The sequence below is a fragment of the Acanthochromis polyacanthus genome, chromosome 4 (genome assembly GCF_021347895.1).
Source record: "Acanthochromis polyacanthus isolate Apoly-LR-REF ecotype Palm Island chromosome 4, KAUST_Apoly_ChrSc, whole genome shotgun sequence".
Classification (NCBI taxonomy): Eukaryota; Metazoa; Chordata; class Actinopteri; family Pomacentridae; genus Acanthochromis; species Acanthochromis polyacanthus.
In genome coordinates this window covers 24,123,833-24,147,391 of record NC_067116.1, presented here as the reverse complement: position 1 = coordinate 24,147,391, position 23,559 = coordinate 24,123,833, and the positions used below count along the sequence as shown (strand labels likewise).

The window sequence follows — 23,559 nt, the reverse complement described above, 5'->3', positions numbered from 1 at the left end:
ACAAATAAAAAACTGAAAAGTGGGGCGTGCAATATTATTCGGCCCCCTTGCATTAATACTTTGTAGCGCCACCTTGTGCTGCAATTACAGCTGCAAGTCGCTTGGGGTATGTCTATCAGTTTTGCACAGAGAGACTGAAATTCTTGCCCATTCTTCCTTGCAAAACAGCTCGATCTCAGTGAGGTTGGATGGAGAGTGTTTGTGAACAGCAGTCTTCAGCTCTGCCCACAGATTCTCGATTGGATTCAGGTCTGGACTTTGACTTGGCCATTCTAACACCTGGATACCTTTATTTGTGAACCATTCCATTGTAGATTTGGCTTTATGTTTTGGAGCATTGTCCTGTTGGAAGATAAATCTCCGTCCCAGTCTCAGGTCTTTTGCAGACTCCAACAGGTTTTCTTCCAGAATGCTCCTGTATTTGGCTCCATTCATCTTCCCATCAATTTTAACCATCTTCCCTGTCCCTGCTGAAGAAAAGCAGGCCCAAACCATGAGACTGCCACCACCATGTTTGACAGTGGGGATGGTGTGTTCAGGGTGATGAGCTGTGTTGCTTTTACGCCAAACATATCGTTTTGCATTGTGGCCAAAAAGTTGGATTTTGGTTTCATCTGACCAGAGCACCTTCTTCCACATGTTTGGTGTGTCTCCCAGGTGGCTTGTGGCAAACTTCAAACGAGACTTTTTATGGATATCTTTGAGAAATGGCTTTCTTCTTGCCACTCGTCCATAAAGGCCAGATTTGTGCAGTGTACGACTGATTGCTGTCCTATGGACAGACTCTCCCACCTCAGCTGTAGATCTCTGTAGTTCATCCAGAGTGATCTTGGGCCTCTTGGCTGCATCTCTGATCAGTCTTCTCCTTGTTGGAGGTGAAAGTTTAGAGGGACGGCCGGGTTTTGGTAGATTTGCAGTGGTCTGATACTCCTTCCATTTCAATATGATTGCTTGCACAGTGCTCCTTGAGATGTTTAAAGCTTGGGAAATCTTTTTGTATCCAAATCCGGCTTTAAACTTCTCCACAACAGTATCTCGGACCTGCCTGGTGTGTTCCTTGGTCTTCATGATGCTCTCTGCACTTTAAACAGAACCCTGAGACTATCACAGAGCAGGTGCATTTATACGGAGACTTGATTACACACAGGTGGATTCTATTTATCATCATCAGTCATTGAGGACAACATTGGATCATTCAGAGATCCTCACTGAACTTCTGGAGTGAGTTTGCTGCACTGAAAGTAAAGGGGCCGAATAATATTGCACACCCCACTTTTCAGTTTTTTATTTGTTAAAAAAGTATAAAATATCCAATAAATTTCATTCCACTTCACGATTGTGTCCCAATTGTTGTTGATTCTTGACAAAAAATTAAAATTTTATATCTTTATGTTTGAAGCCTGAAATGTGGCGAAAGGTTGAAAAGTTCAAGGGGGCCGAATACTTTCACAAGGCACTGTATATGGCCCATAAAAATAGAGACAAATAGAAGAAAGAACATTTGCATATGTATTCAATCAATGGCAGATAGAGATGGAGGAGAGGTGACTCTTCTGTTAATTCCCAACAGTGTAGATCTGAAGAGGTTATTTAGAAAGACAGAAGGACAAAGAATAGTGTTGTGAAAGAGAAAGAGAAATTGAGTGAGGAAGACAGAGGGATGAAGGAAACCAAGAGGGACCAAACACCAGAGGAGCCTGAAAGTCAGCCAAGATGCAAGGTGGACTTTAACTCAGCCAGAGATGGATCAATCCTGCTGAGTTCACACACCTTATCACAGCTTCCCCTTATCTGGCCCCTGCCTCTCAACCAGTGTCATCTCTGGTCACAGCCATCGCTGTCTTGTTTAAGAGTGCTGACCTTTAGTCTTCACAAGAGTTGGTGTGTAAATATGACTTTTTGGGGTGGTGCCACACCATGGTTACTTTTCCTCTTGACAAAGTTCTGGTGAGGACTTGAGCTACCGATTTTAGCCCCAAGACAACGAGCGAGGGTGTCTGAGTGAGTAAATCCTCTGACAGCCAACAGTCTCATATTTCTCTCCCTTTGGCCAGGATGAAATTGTCAGTCTATGGAGTGAAAATGACACACCTGTCTCCAGAAGTTTAATCTTGATGATGTTTTAAATTGTCGTGAATGCAAGGTTCTCTTTGTCATCTGAGCACTTGCCTATTTCTGTCTTGACAAATAGTATTAGCGCAGATGTAAAGGTTACGACACTAACTGCATTGCCAGTACTGACAGTGCAGATTCAAATATTGAGGCCAAATGGTGATGTTTTGCAGCAGTCATATTCCAGTAAACCAGGGAACCTTCTCCACCTCTTCTTCTATCTTCATAAACAAAAACATGTTTGTGCAGCATGAAACATGTTTGTGGGTAACTATCTCACAGAGGCCTGCACATTCAAATGTTTATCACGAACCTCTTTCAAAATTCAAAAAACACTGTTAGCATGTGCTCTATCTGCAATCTCGCACCAGATGATAAGGTGATGCAGGTAAAGATAGCCCGTAGAGGTTGTGCCAACATTCATCCTGGAACAAAAAACAAACCACACAAAAGCGCTCAGACTAGTCTGCCACCAAGGGTCTTATTCTGTTGTTATACGTCTGTTCTGACTACAGATGCTGCATGTGTTTACAGACTAACAGAGACAAAATGATGTTTTAGACACAAGTAGTTCAATAATTACTTTGATGATAATTGATTGGTTCAATGCCAATGCCTCTTTTTTTGCTTATTCTTACGGAACTGTTTTCTTGAAACAATGAGTTTCAGTCTTCTGACACCAGGCACAGTGTTTCTGTGGCTTCAAAGTACATGAAAAAGTATATGAAACTACTACTGCTGCTCTTATACACATGCAAAGTGTTGCAATTTGCACAGCTTTTCCCATTGTATGCACACAGACGCCCTCGCAACGAAGCTGTTCCATGTTACTTTCATGGAGTTGTTTCCACAACCTTCACATGCGGCAAGAGAAGAAATGTGAATGACAAGGGATGGCTAATCCACAAATCAAAGGAGAGAGGAGGGGACACTTTACAAGACACACTGCCTCCTGTTTTCACAGCCAGACTAATTGCACCTCGTGTCGCTGGAAGAGCACTGATTTAGCACTCGGAGCAAATTAAAATGAATAAACACAATTAGCTGTGAGTGCAACAGCGCCTCTGCATAGCACACATTTCTCTCTTCCTCTCTACCACCACAGTCACTTCAGAGCAGCTGTTATTAACTGCGTTGTTGCGTCAAGTGCAATGTGACTAATTGCAAAGCACTTGATGCCACCAAAATGCTGCTAATTTAGATCTGAATAAAATGAACAGGGCACAAGCTGGTGAAGAAAAGTGGGCTTAAAAAGCTTTGAACAAAGGGAAATCATATATGTACAGTAAATGTCTTCTCTTTGTTGATTAAAATTTGGATTTGGAACAAAGGTTTTGCTTAGAGCATAGAATGAATTAAAATAGTGAAACTGGAAAAAACAAAAGTTATTACTTGACTTTAGGAGAGCCCATCTCTTATCTTCGCAGAAATCACTCTGCACAATATGTCTATTTGTTTATTAAGACTACGTCTGACTCTTCCAAATGGTCTAGATCTGATTTTGAAACTTTTGCAGGTTTCTTGGTTTCAGTTTTGGTGCAGCATCTGGAAAGTCTCTAAAGATAAAAGCCTCTTAAAGAATCAAGAGCTTTGTTTGCACCACAAAAACCTATTACCACACAACTGCCTAAGTTGGTTGTATGTCAAAATGTCACAAAGACACTTGATGTCACGAACCCGAAAGCGTAAAAAGTACATCAAACAGTCAGAAAGTCTCCGAAATTTTCCCACTCCGTTTCGAATACCTGAAGTGAAATACATGACTTGAACAGTTTTACAATAAGTCTGCGAGGCCACAGCTATCCTTGAATCTCCCTCTCTCCTCCACTTTGATCCTGTCAAAAATGGAGAGAATACACCCTACTGTTGAGGTAGGGGAAATAAAAGAAAACAGCTCAGAAAGTAATAATTGCAAAGGAAATGAATTTCAAAACCCCGAGGAGGACACTTCTCCAAGACCTCCATACTTGGGGGGAAAAAAAAGCATCATATCCGGGGCACAATTCAATTAGCTTTTCTTCCAAGTGTAGGGAAAGGAGCTCCGGGGAGAAATCAAAAGTTTAGTCCAATAAAAGAAGTTTTCAAGGATGTAATGTTCTCACTGCCCCCCTCTCCTCCACCACCTCCTCCTCCTCCTGCACTATGCATTACGGCTGCTTACAAGCTTGCCACTCACAAATGCATCGATTTGTGATTCCTGCGGACGGAAAAATAAATAAAGAAGCTAAATTAAATAAAAACAACACCTTTGCTGATGCTGGGGTGACAGACACACTGGTCACGCTCAGCCGACCGTGCCTGGCAGCTTATCCCTGGCATTTTCATTGCCTTTTTGTCTTTCTTGCCCAGTTATTTGACAGTGATCAGGGGTGATAAATTGTTCAATTAAAGCCACATTAAGAATCCAGAACACACTTGACGTGCAGCCTCTCGGTTTACGTGTTGTCCAATTACTCTGAAGGACAAGACTCCTTCTTGCTACTGACAGTCAACATGTGACTCTCATCAGAAGACGAATGGGTTTATTTATGTAAGGCAGCAGGCTGATTGAATACTGGAACGTGAGACTGATGAGCTGGACTCGCAGAATAGGTAAAACCTGGATTTTCATTACAACACAGAGAATTGCATGATAGAGCGGAATGCATATATATCCTGCCCCCGGTGGGGAAATCGGTTTTTAGCTCAGCAAGACTTGAAATGAACAGAAAATGTGTAGTTAATACTGCAGTACGGATAACGGAACTCACTCGCTAATGACATAAGCATCTTCCAACTTGACTCCTTGTTCAGTTTGACCTCTGAAGACTTCAAGTCATTTCACTGTGATTTTTACCAACAGCAAGAACAAAAAAAAAAAAAAAAACAGCAACATTTGAGCACGTCTGTTCAGCAAACCCCCAGTAAATGAAACGCTTTACTAATCTTTGTTTGGCTTTCAGTTGCTGTCGGGGTGGGAGAATGGAGGAGGTGAGCGGAGGGAGGAGGGGGACGTTGCCTGGGGAAGGTTTAGCCTTAAATGTTCTGATAAAATTAAGATCCATTGCAATTCAAATTGGACTCACTTGACTTACAGAGTCCCGAAAAAAAGAGAGAAAAGAAAAAGAAGACGCAGCGTCATAGCCTGGAGCTGTATCTAAAAATTTCCAACACAACCAGACAAAAAGTTACTTCTCAAGGCAGAAGATTACCCTTAAGTAAAAAGAAGTAGGCTAATGCTGAAAAAAAATGTACAAAGGACTTTGTGCAAACATCAGAGAAATAACTTGAAAGAGCTATTTGTAGTGTGTTGATAACAAAAGGAGCAAAATCACTTTAAACTCCACAGAAATGTCACTATAAACATACAAGAGATGCCTTGCAAGTAAACAGAAAAGTACTACTGCAGCGTAGAGAAGAGCTTCCAGAGCTTAGAGAAACTCCTGCAGTGATTTATTGATACGCTTTCTCGCTTTCATAAGCAACACTAAATGTTTAATAGGGATTTTAAGGCCTGTAAACAAACTCGCTAACCTTTACATGCATAAAAAGTGACAGAAAAGTGTTTAAATTGAACATAAGGTTGGGACTGAAATCTCCGCAGAAAGGAAGTGAAGTGGTGGATCTGTGAGTAAACATGGATGTAAAGTTTGCAAACAAAAACACCGAGGCTTTAATCTACTGCAGATTTGATTGAAAACGGCAAATGCAAAGAAGTTAAGTTGACAAGAAGTGAGTAAAGCAAACGCAAATGGATGTCTTCAAAAGAAAGAGAGAGCTGCAGTATCTTTTCTCTTTTTTCCCCAGCTGGACTGAGGTACAAAATTAAAGCAGAGCTGAACAGGGCCTAATATATCTCCCCCTCAATGCTCTCCGGACTTTGGACTGCCGTGTACCCTCCTATCTTTAACCGTCCGTGTAAACTGATGGCAAAGCAGTAAAAAAGAACAAAAGTTGCAGTCACTTACTTCGGCGGCGTGAGAAAAACTCTCTACCCCCCTAGTTGGGGTCACTTTTTAAATCCGTATTCTCCGTTCCTGAGCGGTCACTTTCTCCACAAGAAAAACGGCGCATCTCCGATAAGAAAAAACGTTATATTCCACCTTTTCTCCCCGAGTAGCCCAGAGTCACTTGTTAACGGAGGGAGCGGGTATAAAATACTCCTATTATTCTCCGTGTATTCCGTTTCTCTCCCCCCTTAAAGATCAGAAGCTCCGAGCCAGAATCTCCTCAGAGAAAGAAAAATAAAAAAATAAAAACTTATAATAATCCGTGCACGACACCGCCGCGCACGGATCTCCAAAATGTGTATCTGTGTTGCTGGTGTCTCTCGTTATCGCCGCGTCCCAGGTTTGGATCCCTTTCTTCCTAAATCCTCACCTCATACGGGCTGGGGGTGGGGAGACAGGAGTCAAATACCCCCCCTCTGCCTGTCTTTCTCCCTCCCCCCTCTGAAGCAAAAGAAACGGGGAGAAAAAATACGGAGCCCCGTGCTGCGTTCAAAGTCGCCACATAAACTTCGCCGCTCATAAATCCTGCTCCTTGCTTGGTGCGTTCAGGCGCGTTCAGTCGGAAATCATAACACAATGGGGCTTGTAACGAAACGAGTGACTGGGGCTGATCTTTGGCTTTATAAATCTGGGGCTGCAGTGGCAGGACGAGGGGGAAGTACAGGAAATACAGTGAGAATGTAGTCATACTGCAAAGCTGTAAAGACTAATTGTAACAATATTCCACATTTTAGGAATATTATAAGAATAAGTGCTAACTTAAACACTGACAAGAAGTCTGGTGTAAAATGCTGGGACTCAACTGGTCAATTTCTTTACATTTTCATAAAACACACTTGAAGTTCAGTGTCGATTCGCCCATGTAGTCATTATTCATCTCCTAGCATTGAAATTATCTTCATCGCACACAATGTAAATTCTCTGAGCTTCACATCAGATCAAATACAATTTCACACAGCAAACCGAGGCTGATCTGTGTGGCATGATCACAATAAAAAAAGAACCTTAATTTTGCTTGTTTAATAAATATTTATTCCCTTTCAGTGCCCACTCGACTGTGTGATGCCTCATTTGTCCTTGTTCCCATTAAACATTCAAAACAAATCAAATCAGCATAATTTGTTTTATTTTAAGTGCTAATAAAATAACCTTTGGAATAAAACTTTTTTTGCGGGGAGCAATAAACTACAAAAAAAACCACAAGAAAACAAAGCAAAGCAATCTACTGCTGCATACTGATGTCTTGTGATATGGATTGGAAACAATTAATTCAAAAAATGACATTGATTATAGGCGGCGTATGACTTTCTTGTGTGTTTGTGGGGAAGTTTTTGAACATGATTGCACCCAATCACATTGGCTTCTTGCTGGAACTGCTAGTCTGATTGGCCGGTAGCATTTAAATTCAAATGGGGGACAGCTGGTGTCCACTACACACGTGGACAAAATTGTTGGTACCCCTCAGTTAAAGAAGGAAAAACCCACAATTCTCACTGAAATCACTTGAAACTCACAAAAGTAACAATAAATAAAAATTTATTGAAAATTAAATAATCAAAAACAGCCATTACTTTTGAATTGTTGATTAACATAATTATTTTAAAAAAACAAACTAATGAAACAGGCCTGGACAAAAATGATGGTACCTCTATAAAAGATTGAAAACTATTTGACCAGAGTGACATGATTAACTCAGGTGTGTCATTTAATTGACATCACAGGTGTTTCCAAACTCATAATCAGTCAGTCTGCCTATTTAAAGGGAGACAAGTAGTCACCCTGCTGTTTGGTGAAAAGGTGTGTACCACACTGAACATGGACAACAGAAAGCGAAGGAGAGAATTGTCCCAGGACATCCGAAAAAAAATGATAGACAAACATCTTAAAGGTAAAGGCTATAAGACCATCTCTAAACAGCTTGAAGTTCCTGTGACAACAGTGGCTCATATTATTCAGAAGTTCAAGACCCACGGGACAGTAGCCAACCTCCCTGGACGTGGCCGCAAGAGGAAAATTGATGACAAATTGAAGAGACGGATCGTTGGAATTGTATCCAAAGAGCCCAGAGCAACCTCCAAAGAAATTAAAGGTGAACTCCAAGGCCAAGGTACATCAGTGTCAGATCGCACCATTCGTCGTTGTTTGAGCCAAAGTGGACTTCATGGGAGACGACCAAGGAGGACACCACTGCTGAAAAAAACTCATAAAAAAGCCAGACTGGAATTTGCAAAAATGCATGTTGACAAGCCACAAAGCTTCTGGGAGAATTTCCTTTGGACAGATGAGACCAAACTGGAGCTTTTTGGTAAGGCACATCAACTCTATGTTCATAGACTCAAAAACCAAGCATACGAAGAAAAGAACACTGTCCCTACGCTGAAACATGGAGGAGGCTCAGTAATGTTTTGGGGCTGCTTTGCTGCATCTGGCACAGGGTGTCTTGAAAGTGTGCAAGGTACGATGAAATCTGAAGACTACCAAGGCATTCTGGAGAGAAATGTGCTGCCCAGTGTCAGAAAGCTTGGTCTCAGTCGCAGGTCATGGGTCTTCCAACAGGACAACGATCCAAAACACACAGCCAAAAACACCCAAGAATGGCTGAGAGAAAAGCGTTGGACTATTCTAAAGTGGCCTTCTATGAGCCCAGATCTGAATCCCATTGAACATATGTGGAAGGAGCTGAAACATGCCATTTGGAGAAGACACCCATCAAACCTGAGACAACTGGAGCTGTTTGCTCATGAGGAGTGGGCCAAAATACCTGTTGACAGCTGCAGAACGCTCATTGACAAATACAGAAATCGTTTAATTGCAGTGATTGCCTCAAAAGGTTGTGCAACAAAATACTAAGTTGTGGGTACCATCATTTTTGTCCAGCCCTATTTCATTAGTTTGTTTTTTTAAATAATTATGTTAATCAACAATTCAAAAGTAATGGCTGATTTTGATTATTTAATTTTCAATAAATTTTTATTTATTGTTACTTTTGTGAGTTTCAAGTGATTTCAGTGAGAATTGTGGGTTTTTCCTTCTTTAACTGAGGGGTACCAACAATTTTGTCCACGTGTGTATGTCCTGCAGGGAGGCGAGAGACACAAACACTAGAGGCACATCAATCTCCTCACCCACAATCAGTTGCCATCAGCCAGCATGCAGCAACATGTTGCTCCAACTTTAAATGAGAACAGTTGTGCTTTCCTTAGATTAGATTCTTATTCAGAATATGCTGGTTTGGAGGGTAGTAAAAGTGACTGATTCTGGGGTTTACGCTGTGGCCTCAGAACAGATAATATAATTAGCTGAGTTGCAACTGTTGAGCTGAAAATTGCTGGTAGCTGCGTCAAAGCCCCCTCCTGAAGCATTAAGGGCCAAGATGGAAAATTGAAGGAAATGAGAATGAATTAAGAAATCTTTGAACGCGGCTACTTTTTCTCTCTCTTTTTTTCTTTGAAGCACAGTGCATCAAATGAAAGGCTTCTTCTGCCCAGTTGGGAGGGAGAGTAGCAATATATTTTGTGTGAACTTTTCAAGGTATGCAGGCAGTAATGGATGGGAACAAGCCCTTTTAAAAAAGGCCCGTCTTTGCTGTGTGCTGGCAGAAAGCCATCCGGAGCCACAAGCAATCCTCCACTGCCCCCTTTCTGCTCTTTGTTTAAAACCCAGTGTGACATGCAGCAAACCATAAAGAAGTGCAGAAGGATGTGTGTGTCCGTGTGTGTGTGTCAGCGGGAGCGAGGGGGTCTAATCAATTTGCTCGAGAGCAAAAAACATGTGTTTATGCTACGTAGATTTCTCCCTCGGCCTCTTATTCACACTACAGCCCCTTATTTAATCAAGGCGGTAAATCTTAGCGGCGAACCCAGAACTCTCACCACCATTCCCCTGTTGACGTGAGCCTTAACATGGTAAATTTCACTCGGGTAGGGAAATGCGCTCAGTGGCCGAGGCTAGTGCTTTGGAAGGATAAAAAGAGCACTTACTGCCTGACATGTGCAATCCATAACAGAATAATGAGACTCCTCCACTCTAGGAGCTCTCTTCCCTCGCTCTCCCTCTCTCCCACTTTTTTGTTTTCCTAGCGAGCGTTCATAAATGCCATGTAAATTCAGAGAGCGGAAGATGTGGCAAGTGCTCAGGGGAAAGCGTTTAATCGTTTGCGTCTTGTTACCGAATCACGAAACAGCATGTACCGTGTGAAGATGCTCCAAACAACCAGCGAACCTTGTTGAAACTACTGGCCTCCTTCTGTCAGCTGTTATGCTTCCAAGTGAAGGTGATCCTCACAGCAGCGTCTGATTATCACTGCTATCAAACAGAAACCTCTCGCACAAAAAGCATTTTGAGGAAGAAGAATGCTTGTTTTCTACACGTGTGTGTGATACATCTTTTAAAAATGATTTTGAAGTCATGAAACACACTTCATGTTAAAATAAATGAAAAAATTATGATTATACATGGAAAAACTTTTTTTTTTTTTTTTTTTAAGTATGATGCCAACCTCTGCAACCCTCTGAATTCAGGCTATTCCTGTGTATTTCTGTGTCACATTTTCACTCACTGTGGACTCATTTTTCACTGTGATAGAAAGTCTTGCACCTCTGTGGAAACAACACAACCACGGCTAGAAGTAGAGAAAACTCTACAAATACCTTCTGTGAGATAGTTACAATGCCATAAATCATTAAAACAGGAAAAAAAGGGACATTTCTTTGTTTATTTCTTTGGCAAAATGTAAGAAAATCAGCATTTTTCCAGGTGCCCACAGGTGTTACCAAAATTAGACAAACAAAAGGTGCCTCCACATACTATAGATGTTTTACTACATTTAATTTATTTCCATACTTGTGTCCCGTCTGCTCTATGTAAACCGTAGGTCAGCCCCATTCAGCCAAATAGTCCGTGAATTTTGTTGGTCAAAGCTGAGTCACTCATGGCTTCTTGGTTGCGTTCGGCAGCATCGATTTTTTTGTTGTTTGTTACAAAATTGCTTTAGTGCAAACAATCTTTTTTTTTTTTTTTTTACAATTTTAAAAATGAGACATTTAGAATAAAAAATATTTGAGTGACTTTGATTAGGTTCTGGCCCTGTACTTCACACAGGATGCATTCAATGACTGTCAGAAAGTTAAACATCTAACTATCCTTTCTGTTCTATGTTTCTGGCTCTGACAGATTGTGTAATTTTGTCAATTTTCTAACTAAACAAGACAACATGCCTTTCAAAGCCACTGGTGGATTTTGGGGCTAATTAAATAAAGAAAATCTGGTAACCACACTACAAGAACAGTATCATTCCTTGTTGCCTCAAAAGCCCTAAAACACGTAGAATTTGCTTTTTATGTTACTCGACTGTAAATCACAAAGATTTATGCTGCTATTAAAAGGTCAGCCAACTAGTTTAGGCAGGTTTTTTCTTCAAAATATTCACATTCAACTCAAAAGCCATGAAAAGAGCAGAAAGCTACAAACATGTCAACTCTGCCAAAGTGTAGTTTGTCCAGATTTGCATTAATTTTATTACAATTCTGTTTTGTTTTTTTTTTGCCAAAGAAGAATGTTGCTTCTTTCTGTATTGTCTCGCTGCTCCCTTTCGTTCATCTATGTCACCCTTAGGGGTTGAGGCACAATCACCTCCGATAGCAGCAGGCCATCGCTCACGCTGTCCCTGGAGGCGACAGCCCACTTACTGCCAGCTTCAGCTGAAATGGAGGACATTTCATCACCCTACCGAAAACACAATTAAAAACACGTGCATGGAGCGGCCGGCCCTCAAGAGCCACCCTTCGCCACAAGTTTAGTTACTCCGAGTCTGCCTCACCCTCTCAGATATTTACTTTCCCTGTGATCGAGTGTTTGTCAGCGAGCTCGGAAAGTGCTAGGCTGTATGTTGTGTTTTTTATTGTGCACAAGACAGTAGAAGAAAGCGAAGGAGCGGACCAGTGCTCAGTGTGTACCGCTCTTCTCTCGCAGAGACATTTGCTGCCTTGTAGCTTCAGCGGTTAGCTGATGACTTTGCTCTGTGCTAGAATCTTTGTCTTCCTCTCCTGGAAGCCAAAATGGAGGACGGCATGCTGGGGTTTGCGGTGATGGGTGGTTTGCTTAACAGACACACACACACATGCTGCACACACAGACACACACACACAAAGCAGGAAGAGAGGCAGACTGACGGCTATTAGAGTGCAACGATGCTCAGCCTTATCTCCCACCGTGATAGAGATCTACAAAGAGCTTGAGAGAGATTATGAATTCATTACCTTGATACACAAGTGAGCACTGCAATAGACAGGAGTTTGAGAATGGAGATAGGAGCTGGGTGGGTGCACTGGGAGGAGCAGTGATAGAAACGCAACAAATTACATGCTGCTGATAGAGGAAAAAATCTTCCTGTTCCCTCTGCATTTTTAGGAAATTCTGAGCTTTTAAGATGCAATGTGGTGTAATATTCTGTGACAAACGTGTTTTATTCAAGGTCAATCATCATGTCTTGATCAGCTTCATTTCAACAAGCTTACAAGGTTTGAATCCTGATTTCTAACAAGAGGCCACCTTCACACTTTATCTTTCACTTTTTAATTTGCGGCAATAGGACAGGATTCAACACTGACATTACATACAGCTATAAAAAAAAGCAGTAGCATCTGCGACCTCTTCCATTCCTTTGTGTTTATTTTGATGGCCTCTTTTGCGCTGAGTGCTTAAAGATGTTAAGTTTTGCAATTTACTCCTCAGAATGAGTTCGACCACTTTGCAAAAAAATCACTGTGAAGTCCAATTTTCGTGCATGCGATATGTCATTTACTGCATCCCGGCACAACTGCGTGTTACGAGTCTAACTTCACCGTCCTTTGTGGAGAAGACATCAGATAAATGCCTAAATTACAGGGTGTTATTTGTTAGTACAATGCGCTCGAGTCAATATAACTATCTCGAAGGGCTTTTCTGTTACCAAACACGCTCACTCCTGAATCTCTTTTTCCTTTAGCCCTCGTGCGTTTCTTTTAACCGGCTCGCTCTCAATATGGCTTTCTCTTGGAGAGTGTTTTCCCTCCAGCTCTGTTGAACTCAGCTGACATTTGGAGGCAAGTGAAAGGGTGCAGCTAAATAAACCAAAGAATTTCAGAGATAGAGAGATAGAGAGAGACTAAGACAGAGAATAAGAAGGAGTGTTTTTTTTTTTCTTTTTTGCATTTCTGTTTTTAACTGTGTGTTAAACTGACAAATGTTTTATACAGTGTCTGCCTTGCACTGTGCATTTCAGTTTCAAAGCTGACATTACTAGACTGAGCAGACAATTAATTTAACTGCGGATGTTGTAAACTAGTGAAGGTTTCATATGTTTTCCAGCGGCGAGACTCATGTGTGGGGTCTGATCGGTGCTTGGCTTCGTTACACACTGTGCATTCAATAGTCGTGTTGAAGCTGACTTTGCTCCATGACTACATATGTGGGAGAAGGAAGAAATGTATTCCTGGGAATTCTTTACTTCTGAATGGGTGAAAGAGGTAATGTATAAAAGTGGCGTCTCTTGGACTACTGATGTAAACAGAGTTCGTCTAATTTTACACAACGTTGTCAAGAATCATCAGAAATCAACTTGCAGCGACATGTAAAAATACAATTTGTGGTAACAACCATCTACGTCTCACTTCCTTGTTATGTTCAATGTTTCTGTACTGGCTTCTTTTAGTGTGTAATGAGCACTTTTACTGACAGATAAGTACCTGTAATGGTATAGCACCATATAAATCTTTCTTTTGGAAAGTTAGAAACACATCTTTGATTGTTTGGAGGCCTTGCAGAAACCCCCAAGTATATAATTTATGTTGTGTGTAGGGGTGTTTTTTTCATGCAGTAATATATCATTACTCTGTGTACATGTTATGTGTATGTGTCGTGTCCCATGAATACGCCTTTTGTATCTCCACTGAGTGACTCTATGTGCTGTGTGCGCATATGTGTCTTTCAACTGTGTGTGCGTTCAGAACGCATGCACCTTTCAATGTGTGTCATTGTTTACTGTATGCTGTTTTTGAGTGCCTTTAATGCTTTCAGGTCACAGTGCTGTGCGCACACACGTGTGCCTTTCAGCGAGTGTTTGTGTATATGGCGTGAGTGCGTGTGCATTTCTGCACCGCGGATAGGCGGGTGAAGCCAGAGAGGCCAGGAGTGATGAGTGATGCCAGAGGTGGTTTTCTACCAACCTCTCCGCTGGCTTGCTGGCTCGCTAATGGCCTCCTCAGTGGGTTGGCTGACCGAGTTGCTTGCTCTCAGTGGCTCGGCCTTCCTTATTTGGTAGTGGAAGGTGGGGGATGGCGGTGGCAGGGTAGTGGATGGGGGGGGGAGCAGCGGCACTGTTTACATGCAGGGTGAGGAGGTCAGAGCGCCACAGTGCCATGGAGCAAACGCAGATCCCTTAAAAGAGCAAGGGAGTCGTAGCTCCGTGGCCATCAACTGGATGGATCAGGACAGATTCACCATGAAATAGTGTGGTGGAGTGTGTGTGGCTCTGTGTATGTGCAGGGGGAGAGGGTGAATAACAGCACATACTTTGGTGAAGCCCCAGAAAAGCGATACTGCTACAGGTAATTTCCACTCACATGCACACCCCGTTCTCTCTTTCCCCTCTCTTGCTCTGAGGCCCTGGACAGTTGAGGGGAGTCAGTAGAAAGGAAATTAGAGGCAACCATCCTTATAGTTTTGCTCTTGTCCGCTTGACTGCCTGCATGCCTGCCTGCTTGCTTGCCTGCCTGCGTTCCCTGGGCAATGTTTATGCTGTGCCCTGCCCAGGACAGAATAGATTCGCCCACACAGCACTGTGCTCTCAACCAGAACCTAAGTAGGTCTGGCAAGCTCGAGCCACAGTCCCATTCACTCTCACTCCTCTGGATTAGGCCCTCTGGCCTGGGGCAACACAGCAATGACTGCATTAATAGACCTAAGATAGCATCTCTCCACCCCACCCTAAAAATACATAGAAGTTTTTTTTTTTTTTTAATATTAGGACACATCAGCAGGTTGTTTATTTCCATCCACCAGCTTCCCTAAAGTTTAGAAAGATAGTTTTGCAAACCACTTGAGAAACTTAAATGCTGGAGTTTAAAGTGTCTGTAGGGTTAGCTGTTCTAAGCAGTAAGAAATGCTTTCAAATTCAGTGTAACATTTGTCCAGAATTTATGATTGTGCTGCACTGATCAAGAGCACAAAGAAATTCAGCTTAGATAAGTTCCAAATCTAAATTGTCATAAAACAAAAAGGACAAGAGGACCTTTAAAATGCATCACACTGCATAGCTTTACGCCATCAGTGAGAAAAGCATAATAAGCAAAACATCGTTCTTTCCCAAATACCATGAAATTACATGCACTGGCATAATCAAATTCATTACCTCCAAACTTGAGGTCAATTTACGTTTCTTTAAATACCGCTACAAATAATTGGAGCGTATATAATTGAATAATGCTAATTTATTGCTGTGGTTTTTTTTTGTTTCCTCTCTTCATGATGTATATTAGTGCTGTTGCTAGTACAGTACATGTGCAGTGAAGGCACCACTGTGATGACAGTGGTGGCAGCTCGTAGGGCACATTAACCAGCCTGTCAGACTCCCAGCGCCATGCTACGGATAACACTGCTGTGAGAGAACACAGTGCCTCTTGACGCCAGCTGTAAAGATTAGCAGAGCTTTGTTTAATTGTGCTGCTAACATCCCAGGAACCACTTAAGAGCTGCTGCTGTCTTTTCCTTAGAAATTGTCTTTAAAGCTCAGTCAACAATTACTGCTGTCTGTTCATTCAGGTGCAAAGGCCTCAGGAATTTGTCCAAGTCAGATACTCTTAGAAAAACTCACCTCTCCCTCCTGCAGAGGAAGGCATCTGAATCAGCGACAACCGCGGCGTTATGCCAACAGATAAGCGTTGATGTCAAAAGGTAAAATTTAAACCCAGCATGCTGATCAACAATAAAAAATCCTGCCAAGGTGAAGAATATTAAGATTTACTTTCAAAATGCTGTGTATCCAATAAAGCTTTTTGACATATCACAGTAAGAAAAACACAGTTTTATCAATTATAGTTGCATTTCATTTTAGGAGGGTTTAACTTTTGTGTTTGCAGGTTCACTGTCATGGCTACATGCAATGAAACTGAGCCATCATTAATACATCAATACCTGCACTATTGTTGACATGTCTGCCATGAAACAGGCAGATTAGGGTCAAATGCTCAGTGTCAATTATACAATTTTAAGCCAAGACAGCAGCCACAGGCCCTATTAGTACCCCCTCGAGAAGATGTTTCCATTCTACTCAGGGTTAAGATTGCAACAAGCAACAGTCAAACAAATGCTGGTGACATTTTGTCCAATTAGATGTTTATGCCTCTTGAGATGGATATACTACCATTAGGAAAAATAAAAGTTGCAACACCAATGACCTCTTATCAGAGCATCATTGAAGGTATCCTCACTGGAGGTTCAATGGGAGGGGTTGATCTGTAAAAGACCTGAAGCAGCTCCGCAAAAGTGCTCTCCTGGTTTCAAGAGTGGCAGTGATAAACTTTAGTCTTTAGCAGAGACGTTGTGGCATGTATTATTATGGGTGATAACCTGCATTCAGAAAAATGCATTTACATTGTTACAGTACTTGACATTACTGCTGTTTCAAGACTCAAAATGCCCCTTTGACACCAAATATTGGTTTAGTTTTAGTTTTTCAATGGTCTAAAAGTTTAGAAATGTATTTTTATCGGTTTTTGTCCAGTGTTTTCATCCACTTTTAGTTGTGCACATTTTAACCCATTTGAGGCTGTTGCTATCTTCATGTATGGTTGCCATGGTCACAGGTGCTATTCCTGCCTATTGTAAGATCATTGAAACAGTTGGTGAAGAAACAAATATATTCTCACCGTTATATCCAGTTATTGTTATCATATTGTAACTCTGAACAGCACTATTCCCTCCGTTATAGGTAAATAACGACATCCTTCTCTTTCTTGAAACTGGTTCTTGTTCTATTTCAGTCATGCTCGATCTCAGTACAGCGTTTGATACAATTGACCATGACATTCTTTTGAAACACCTGGAGGATAAAGTTGGTCTGCAGGAGACAGTTTTCAAAGGGTTCACATCTAAACGGAGAGAAATAACTTTTTGATCACAGTGGAGACTGTTCTTCTTCTCCTGCTCCCATTAAATATGGTGTCCCCCATGGTTCAGTTTTAGACCCCTTTATTATCATTATACATGCTTCCCCTTGGGCTCTGTATTGAGACATATATCTAGATGACACAGTTTCATCCACCAGTGACATCAGACAGTGCTCACAAAGGAATCTTTATGACTGTCTAGACAGTATCAAATGCTGGATGGCAAAAAACTTCCTTCAGCTAAAAAAAAGTGAAGTAACTTTATGTCACTAGCCTAATCAATGTGCTCTGGTTCCTGTCTGCTAGCATGCAAAATGCTGTTCACAATCAGAGTACCTCCTGGGACTCTTCTTTAAAAAGAAGGTGAATCACAGGCTTTAAACAAGTTTGTCAAATTAAAGCTGTTTATACGACCCAAGGACCTGGAAACAGTTATCCTTGATTGTACCACCTCTCAGCTGGACCACTGTAATAGCTGTAAATGGGGTCAACACATTCCTTTTTTGCCCACAATTGCTTCAGAATGCAGCTTCTACACTTTTAACTGGAACAAAAGAAAGACAACACATAATTCCTATTCTTCCACGATTGCATTGGTTACCAGTGAAAAAAAGATTTGAAATTGTTCCTATTCGTTTTTATATCACTCAGTGGGTTAGCTACAAAATACATTACTGATCTGCTGATTCCATATTCTGCCTCCAGGCCACTCAGGTCTTCTTCCAAATACCTTGTCTCAGTGCCCTCAAAACCAAAAGGTGACCAGGCTTTTTGTGTTGCTAACCCCAGGCTCTGGAATAGTCACCTGTCCCACATTAGGACCTGTCCCTCCATCAGCAGTTTTCAAAGACGCGACTGTTTTTATTTTGCTTTTAGTGTATTTTGAGGTTGACCCATGGCCTTTTTCAAGTCTTTTCTTAAATTATTTTTCAATGTTCTCTAACAATGTTTTAATCTTAGTAGCCTGCATTTTCCATTTTAAGTTTGCCCTTCGTGTATTATTTATTTATGTACTTGTACTGTTAATTCATTTGCAAGGAACTATTAAGTCATTGGGATCAACTTGTGTTGCTTCTAAATGTACCATGTAAGTAAAAGTAATCTGACTCTGTCCATCCTGTTGATCTAGCATTAGCCACAAACCAGCAACCTGTTGTCTCCACTACAATGCAGCAACTCATTCAGAAGATGATTCACTCTCTCTTTCACTAAAATCTCATTTACCGCCTGGGTTAACAAGGAGAACATTAATACTATAATATGTCTTTAATAAATATCTATAGGATCTAAATGGAGTGCTGTCATTAATTCTGGAACTGAATCATTCTTCAGGTACAAATGTCTTAACTAAAAGTCACATTAACATCACATCCACTTCATCTGATAATGATACATTACCTTACTTCTTTATAAATGTCAGGGTGCTGTTTCATTGCCACTTCTTTAGCTCATATTTCAGTTTCTTTGAAGAATGTTAAACCATTACCGACAGTCACATAAAGTTACTAAATGAAGGTTGCCTAATTAATGGTAACACAACACCAACAAGCTTACAAATTAGAAGCTAAACTGTGATTCCATGAAAGCAGTGGACAAAAGAATACTGTTTATGCCCCAGGAATTAGTAATTAGTTCATTTGTCCATTTGCCTGTTTGTCCATCTTGAACATCATTATTTATTATTTATTTGTTGTATAGATTACTTTTCATTAAGTTTTCTTTTCATTTCACGTTTTTATCTTGAGTAACAGGTAATCAACTAACATTTCGTGCCATAGTTTAATGACGAGAACATCGTAAAATGCATATTTCATCTGCAGGCAATCAGGCACATGAACATGTAGGGCATAAGAATATGAGACATGTTGTTTTATGTATAGTGTTGCTGTGTTTTGTGTGTCTTAATGTGAAATCCTTTTCCTTTTCTTTTATTTAAAATTGCATGGCTGATTATGTGCTAAGCAGTTCAGGAGTGAATTCAGAGCACAATCATTTTACTGAAAGGTATTTCAAAATAAACTCGACTCATTTAAACTGACTAAAATTAGCGTTAACTTGGAAGACAATAATGATATAAGATGTGGGAGCAAATCGACAAAGGAAAAGTCATAACCAGCAGATCAACTTTTTTAAAGTGCCAAAATGTGTTTTAGGACATTTACAGAGGGATAGACTCCATTCCATAGAATCCATTTTTTAAAATTTATTAGCTAAACATATTTGCAGAGAACATTTTATAATATGAACATTTGAAATATCTCCTAATACTCCTGTGCTGACAAGTGAACGAAACACATTCAGGCAGTAACCACCATCTGTGGATTGAATGTACATCATCTCTTTGTACTCTCAGTTTCCAGCTTATTGAGCCCATTGAAGGTGGTCCAGATGCGTTATGTTGTCTCTCCACCGTTTCTGTAGACAAACGAAGCAGGTCACCAAGGCCTCACTATCACTGTGGCTCAATACACCAAGTGCAGCTCTTAATATGAGGCTCGTGGCCTCCGGCGGCAAGGTGACGAGAAGCAGGGGGCCGTGCGCTCATGCAGAGGGGATGTCTGGGCTTGCATCTGCTCTGACACCCATTTGCTTGCGTTCATTCACAGTTTCTGCATGTCTGCTGCTCTGCCAGCAGCACTAATAATCAAGTGATGATATGGAAATGAGGATGTGGTGTGCAGTGTATGTAATGCCAGTGGAGTCAACTACAGTAGATATTTCAGCTCGAAATTAAACTATCCAGTGGACTGGAGCCGCTGAGATGAGGACGCTTCATAACTCGGCCGAGAGATTTCATTTTGGCCTAATGCTGTAATATCTGGATGAATAATATGATCCTACCCAGACATAAGGTGGACAGATATGCACTAGATAAATCATGGGAAATTAAAATGTCATAAATAGCGGGATTAAATTTCAGTAAATTGAAAATGTTGTTTATTGTTATATATCTATACAGACTACTGTGATATTTAAATTATTACGGATTTGTATGACAGCACTCGGCATTGGTTGACATTTGCTAATTTATTTGTTAATTTTGTGTGTAATTTGGTATTCATTCATCTAGTAAAATACCATTTTAGCTTTAAATCTGGTCTGACACTTGCAGCTAAATCAGAAAATCTGAATTGGAGATTGAAATGAGAAATGTATTTTTCCCCTAATCTTACTAAGTGCTGTTTTCAAAGAAGTTTTCTTCTTTTTTTTTGTATATTCAATAAATTTAGGGTCACATTATCTAAAAATTTCAAGAAAGAATCCATAAAAACAAAGTAAAATAAAAAAATAAAATGGATACAGCGCCCTCCATAATTATTGGCACCACTAGTTAAGATATGTTGAAAGCCTTAAAATGAATTCAATTTTCATTGCAAAAGCATACTCCCACACTGAAAATTGCACAAAAATGTATTATAAGAGAAGATTAGGTGCTGTTTTGTCGGCAAAAGGAGGTTGCACAAAATATTAACATCAGGGTTGCTAATAATTGTGGCACACATGATTTAATGTAAAAGAATTATTTCCTAATGTGTGATTTTTTTCCCCACTGAATAAATGCACTTGAATTAAAGGTTGGATTTTGCTCTTTTTTCATTGTGGTCCTAGATTATTTAGAAAAAAAAATGAATTTATTAGAAGCTAAAGAACACATCTTAATCGGGGTGCCAATAATTATGGAGGGCGCTGTACATACATAAATTAACAATTACCATTAAAACACAAGTTGATTTCAATTAAGGGAGACTTCGGTTGCTATTTTACAAAGTTTCCAATCTTAAGAGGACTCCAAACACTGCACACAGTCAAGAAAATCATTTATCAATTTCAAAGAGAGTGCATGCAGAAATGTTTTGAAAGGAATTGTGCACTTAGTGCTCGGTACCAGAGTGGAGCACAGAATATGAATGAGGTTGGAAAAAGACAGACAATGGAGTGCATAACACGTCTAAACTGATGTGCGATCGCTTCCAGATCTGAAAATCACCAATGCTGTTTGTTGAGTGGAAGAGTTGCAGAAGTACATGGGGAGCTCCTCAGTGGCAGCCTGCTGTGACAGGTAGATGATAGCTTTCTTTCAGCCTCAGCTCGGCTGTCAATATGGATGGATGAGCTTAGCGCAGGGAGCGACAAAATGCACAAAGGAAGATGACAGTTTACTATGTGTCATGTTATGGTTATCATCAGGAAGAGAAAACAAAGACACCGGCAGCATCGACCCAAACTTCAGTGAACTTGCACACTGATTTTATGGATGTCTTTATCCAAACGTGGTATAGGTGCAAACAGAATGTACACTCAGTACTTTGTAAAGTCAGTGCAGTTATTTGGGTGATGAAATAAAGGAAACTTTTGATGTCCAGCTCTTTCTGCATGGAGCCCTACGATGTCCTTCATATTTTTCTCTATAGTTCTGATTAATTGCCTCCTGTGCTCTGTGAAAGGATCCATTAGTGACAGCAAAAAATGTTTTAATTAGACAAATAGGACTTATTAGCTTCTCAATTAGGGAGGTAAGCTGATTTGTCACAGTCTTGCTTTTTGAATAATAATTTTTATTGCAAAGCACACCTAACAACGTCGCTTCGGAACACTATACAGTGCCATCTGCAGTGGTGCGAAATATGAGAAGGACATGGATGGAAAAATAGCGTATTCACATGGGATTAGGGTACAGTGTGACTATCAGAGATCTGTCACCAAAGGCAGAAATAGAAAGACGGAAAGGTGGAGTTACAGAGAAACAAATGAAGGAGGAACATAGCTGGCTGAAGAAATATAAAATAAAATTTAAAAAAATCAGAGCAGACCTGAGGATTAAAAAAAAAAAAAAAGCATGAATTTGCACCCCCCAGTGCAAAATCAGCTATGCAGGGTGCAAGACTGCTTCTGGAGAACAAAATTAATCAGAAAAAGAAAAAAAACACTTCACTCCTGCACGGAAATTGCTTTGTAGCAGTAGTTCAGGATTATGAAAGTTGTAAAATTACACAAGAAAATGCAGAATAAAATACACGGGATGCGAGGAAGCACTGCCGGAGTCTCCAGAAGAGATTTACTCCTCTAAAATGGGGGAGCACTTTGCCAAAATTTAGGGGCCCACTTACCGCTGGGTTGTTTTCAAAACCTCTTTAGCCTCATATCTTCAGCTGCTCCAGTGGCTTCTTCTTCTTCCTGTTACTCACTCGGTTGTACCTTTAAAGTAGATAGAAAAAAGAGGGGGAGAGGGAGAAAAAGAAAATGAAAGAGAAACATTAATGAAAGGGACTACTAAATGAACTGCCTCCTCAAGTGGTAGGTGGGGGAATTCGACGAATGCTGAGATGAGTTTCTCTCTCTCCCAGCTCTCCCCTCTTTGCCCTATGTGACCACAGGACGACAGTTCTCAGGCGAGGAGGAGGCTCGCTGCTGATTGCCTGAGAGCTGTGGAGTGCAAATCTGCATGAAATCCCCCCTGGCTTTTTAAAAAATACATATATTATTATTATTTTTTGATCATTTTCTCCTTCACATCTCTAATGAGCCTGGTCCGAATCAGTGGGTGCACACGTGTGTGGGGGTGCACGTGGGCGATGCATGTTTTCATAATCACCCATATGTATGAGTGAATGAGTTCATGGTTTCTTTAGGATTTTGTGTATTTATAGGGAGAGATGGATCAACATTTGTACCTGCCAATAATGTCTGAGTGTGTGTTTAGTGTGTTTGTATTTTTTTAGCAACTTCAATAAATGTTCGCGCTCGACATCGACATATGTTTTTGTGAGTCTCGACATGTAACTGCACATGTACACACACTTGTATGAGTTTCCATACATCTGGAGGCCATGTCTAATGCACCGTGGCCTCACTCGATTTCCAGTCGATACTCTCAGTGAGATCTGCAGTGGCGGGTAGCAGCAGAGTCCACCCCAAGGAGCGTTCACTGAACAGCTGAGGAAGGTTATCTCCAATGAAAGGTCAGAGGAGCTCATCATTACCCTGTGCCCAGAGTCTTCTTCAAGAAAACGATACGAGTATCATTGCTGGAATGCATGATCAATACTGAGCGGATACTACAGGAGAATTTCCCTGAATGTGCTCTGAGGCTTGTTGTGAAAATAATTGTTTTGTACCAGGTTTAAATCGAGAGACAGCAGCTGAAAGTACAATATTTATGTAAATTCCGCACACCAAGATCAAATGAATTTGCAGATAGAGTACTGATGAGAACAATTCACACCAAGTGTAAATGAAACGCCTGTGGTGTGATATTAGGGCTGCGATTAACTACTATTTCTTGCTTCTAGTGCATGTCTACAAATGCTGAGTTA

At 40.8% G+C, this 23,559-nt stretch overlaps 1 protein-coding gene across 13 annotated transcripts in view; it reads right to left on the bottom strand.

Moving 5' to 3' along the window:
- The window catches only part of ptprsa (protein tyrosine phosphatase receptor type Sa), a 242,648-nt gene that overhangs the window by 175,976 nt on the left and 43,113 nt on the right, over positions 1–23,559 (bottom strand). For 12 of the 13 annotated variants that reach the window (XM_022192822.2, XM_022192824.2, XM_022192826.2 and 9 more), the window contains exon 2: positions 22,354–22,441. The gene's annotated coding sequence lies outside the window, so the exon portion shown is untranslated. Of the gene's footprint in view, positions 1–6,059; positions 6,502–22,353; positions 22,442–23,559 lie in introns of those variants that run through there. The other variant, XM_022192823.2, reaches the window with a different exon arrangement.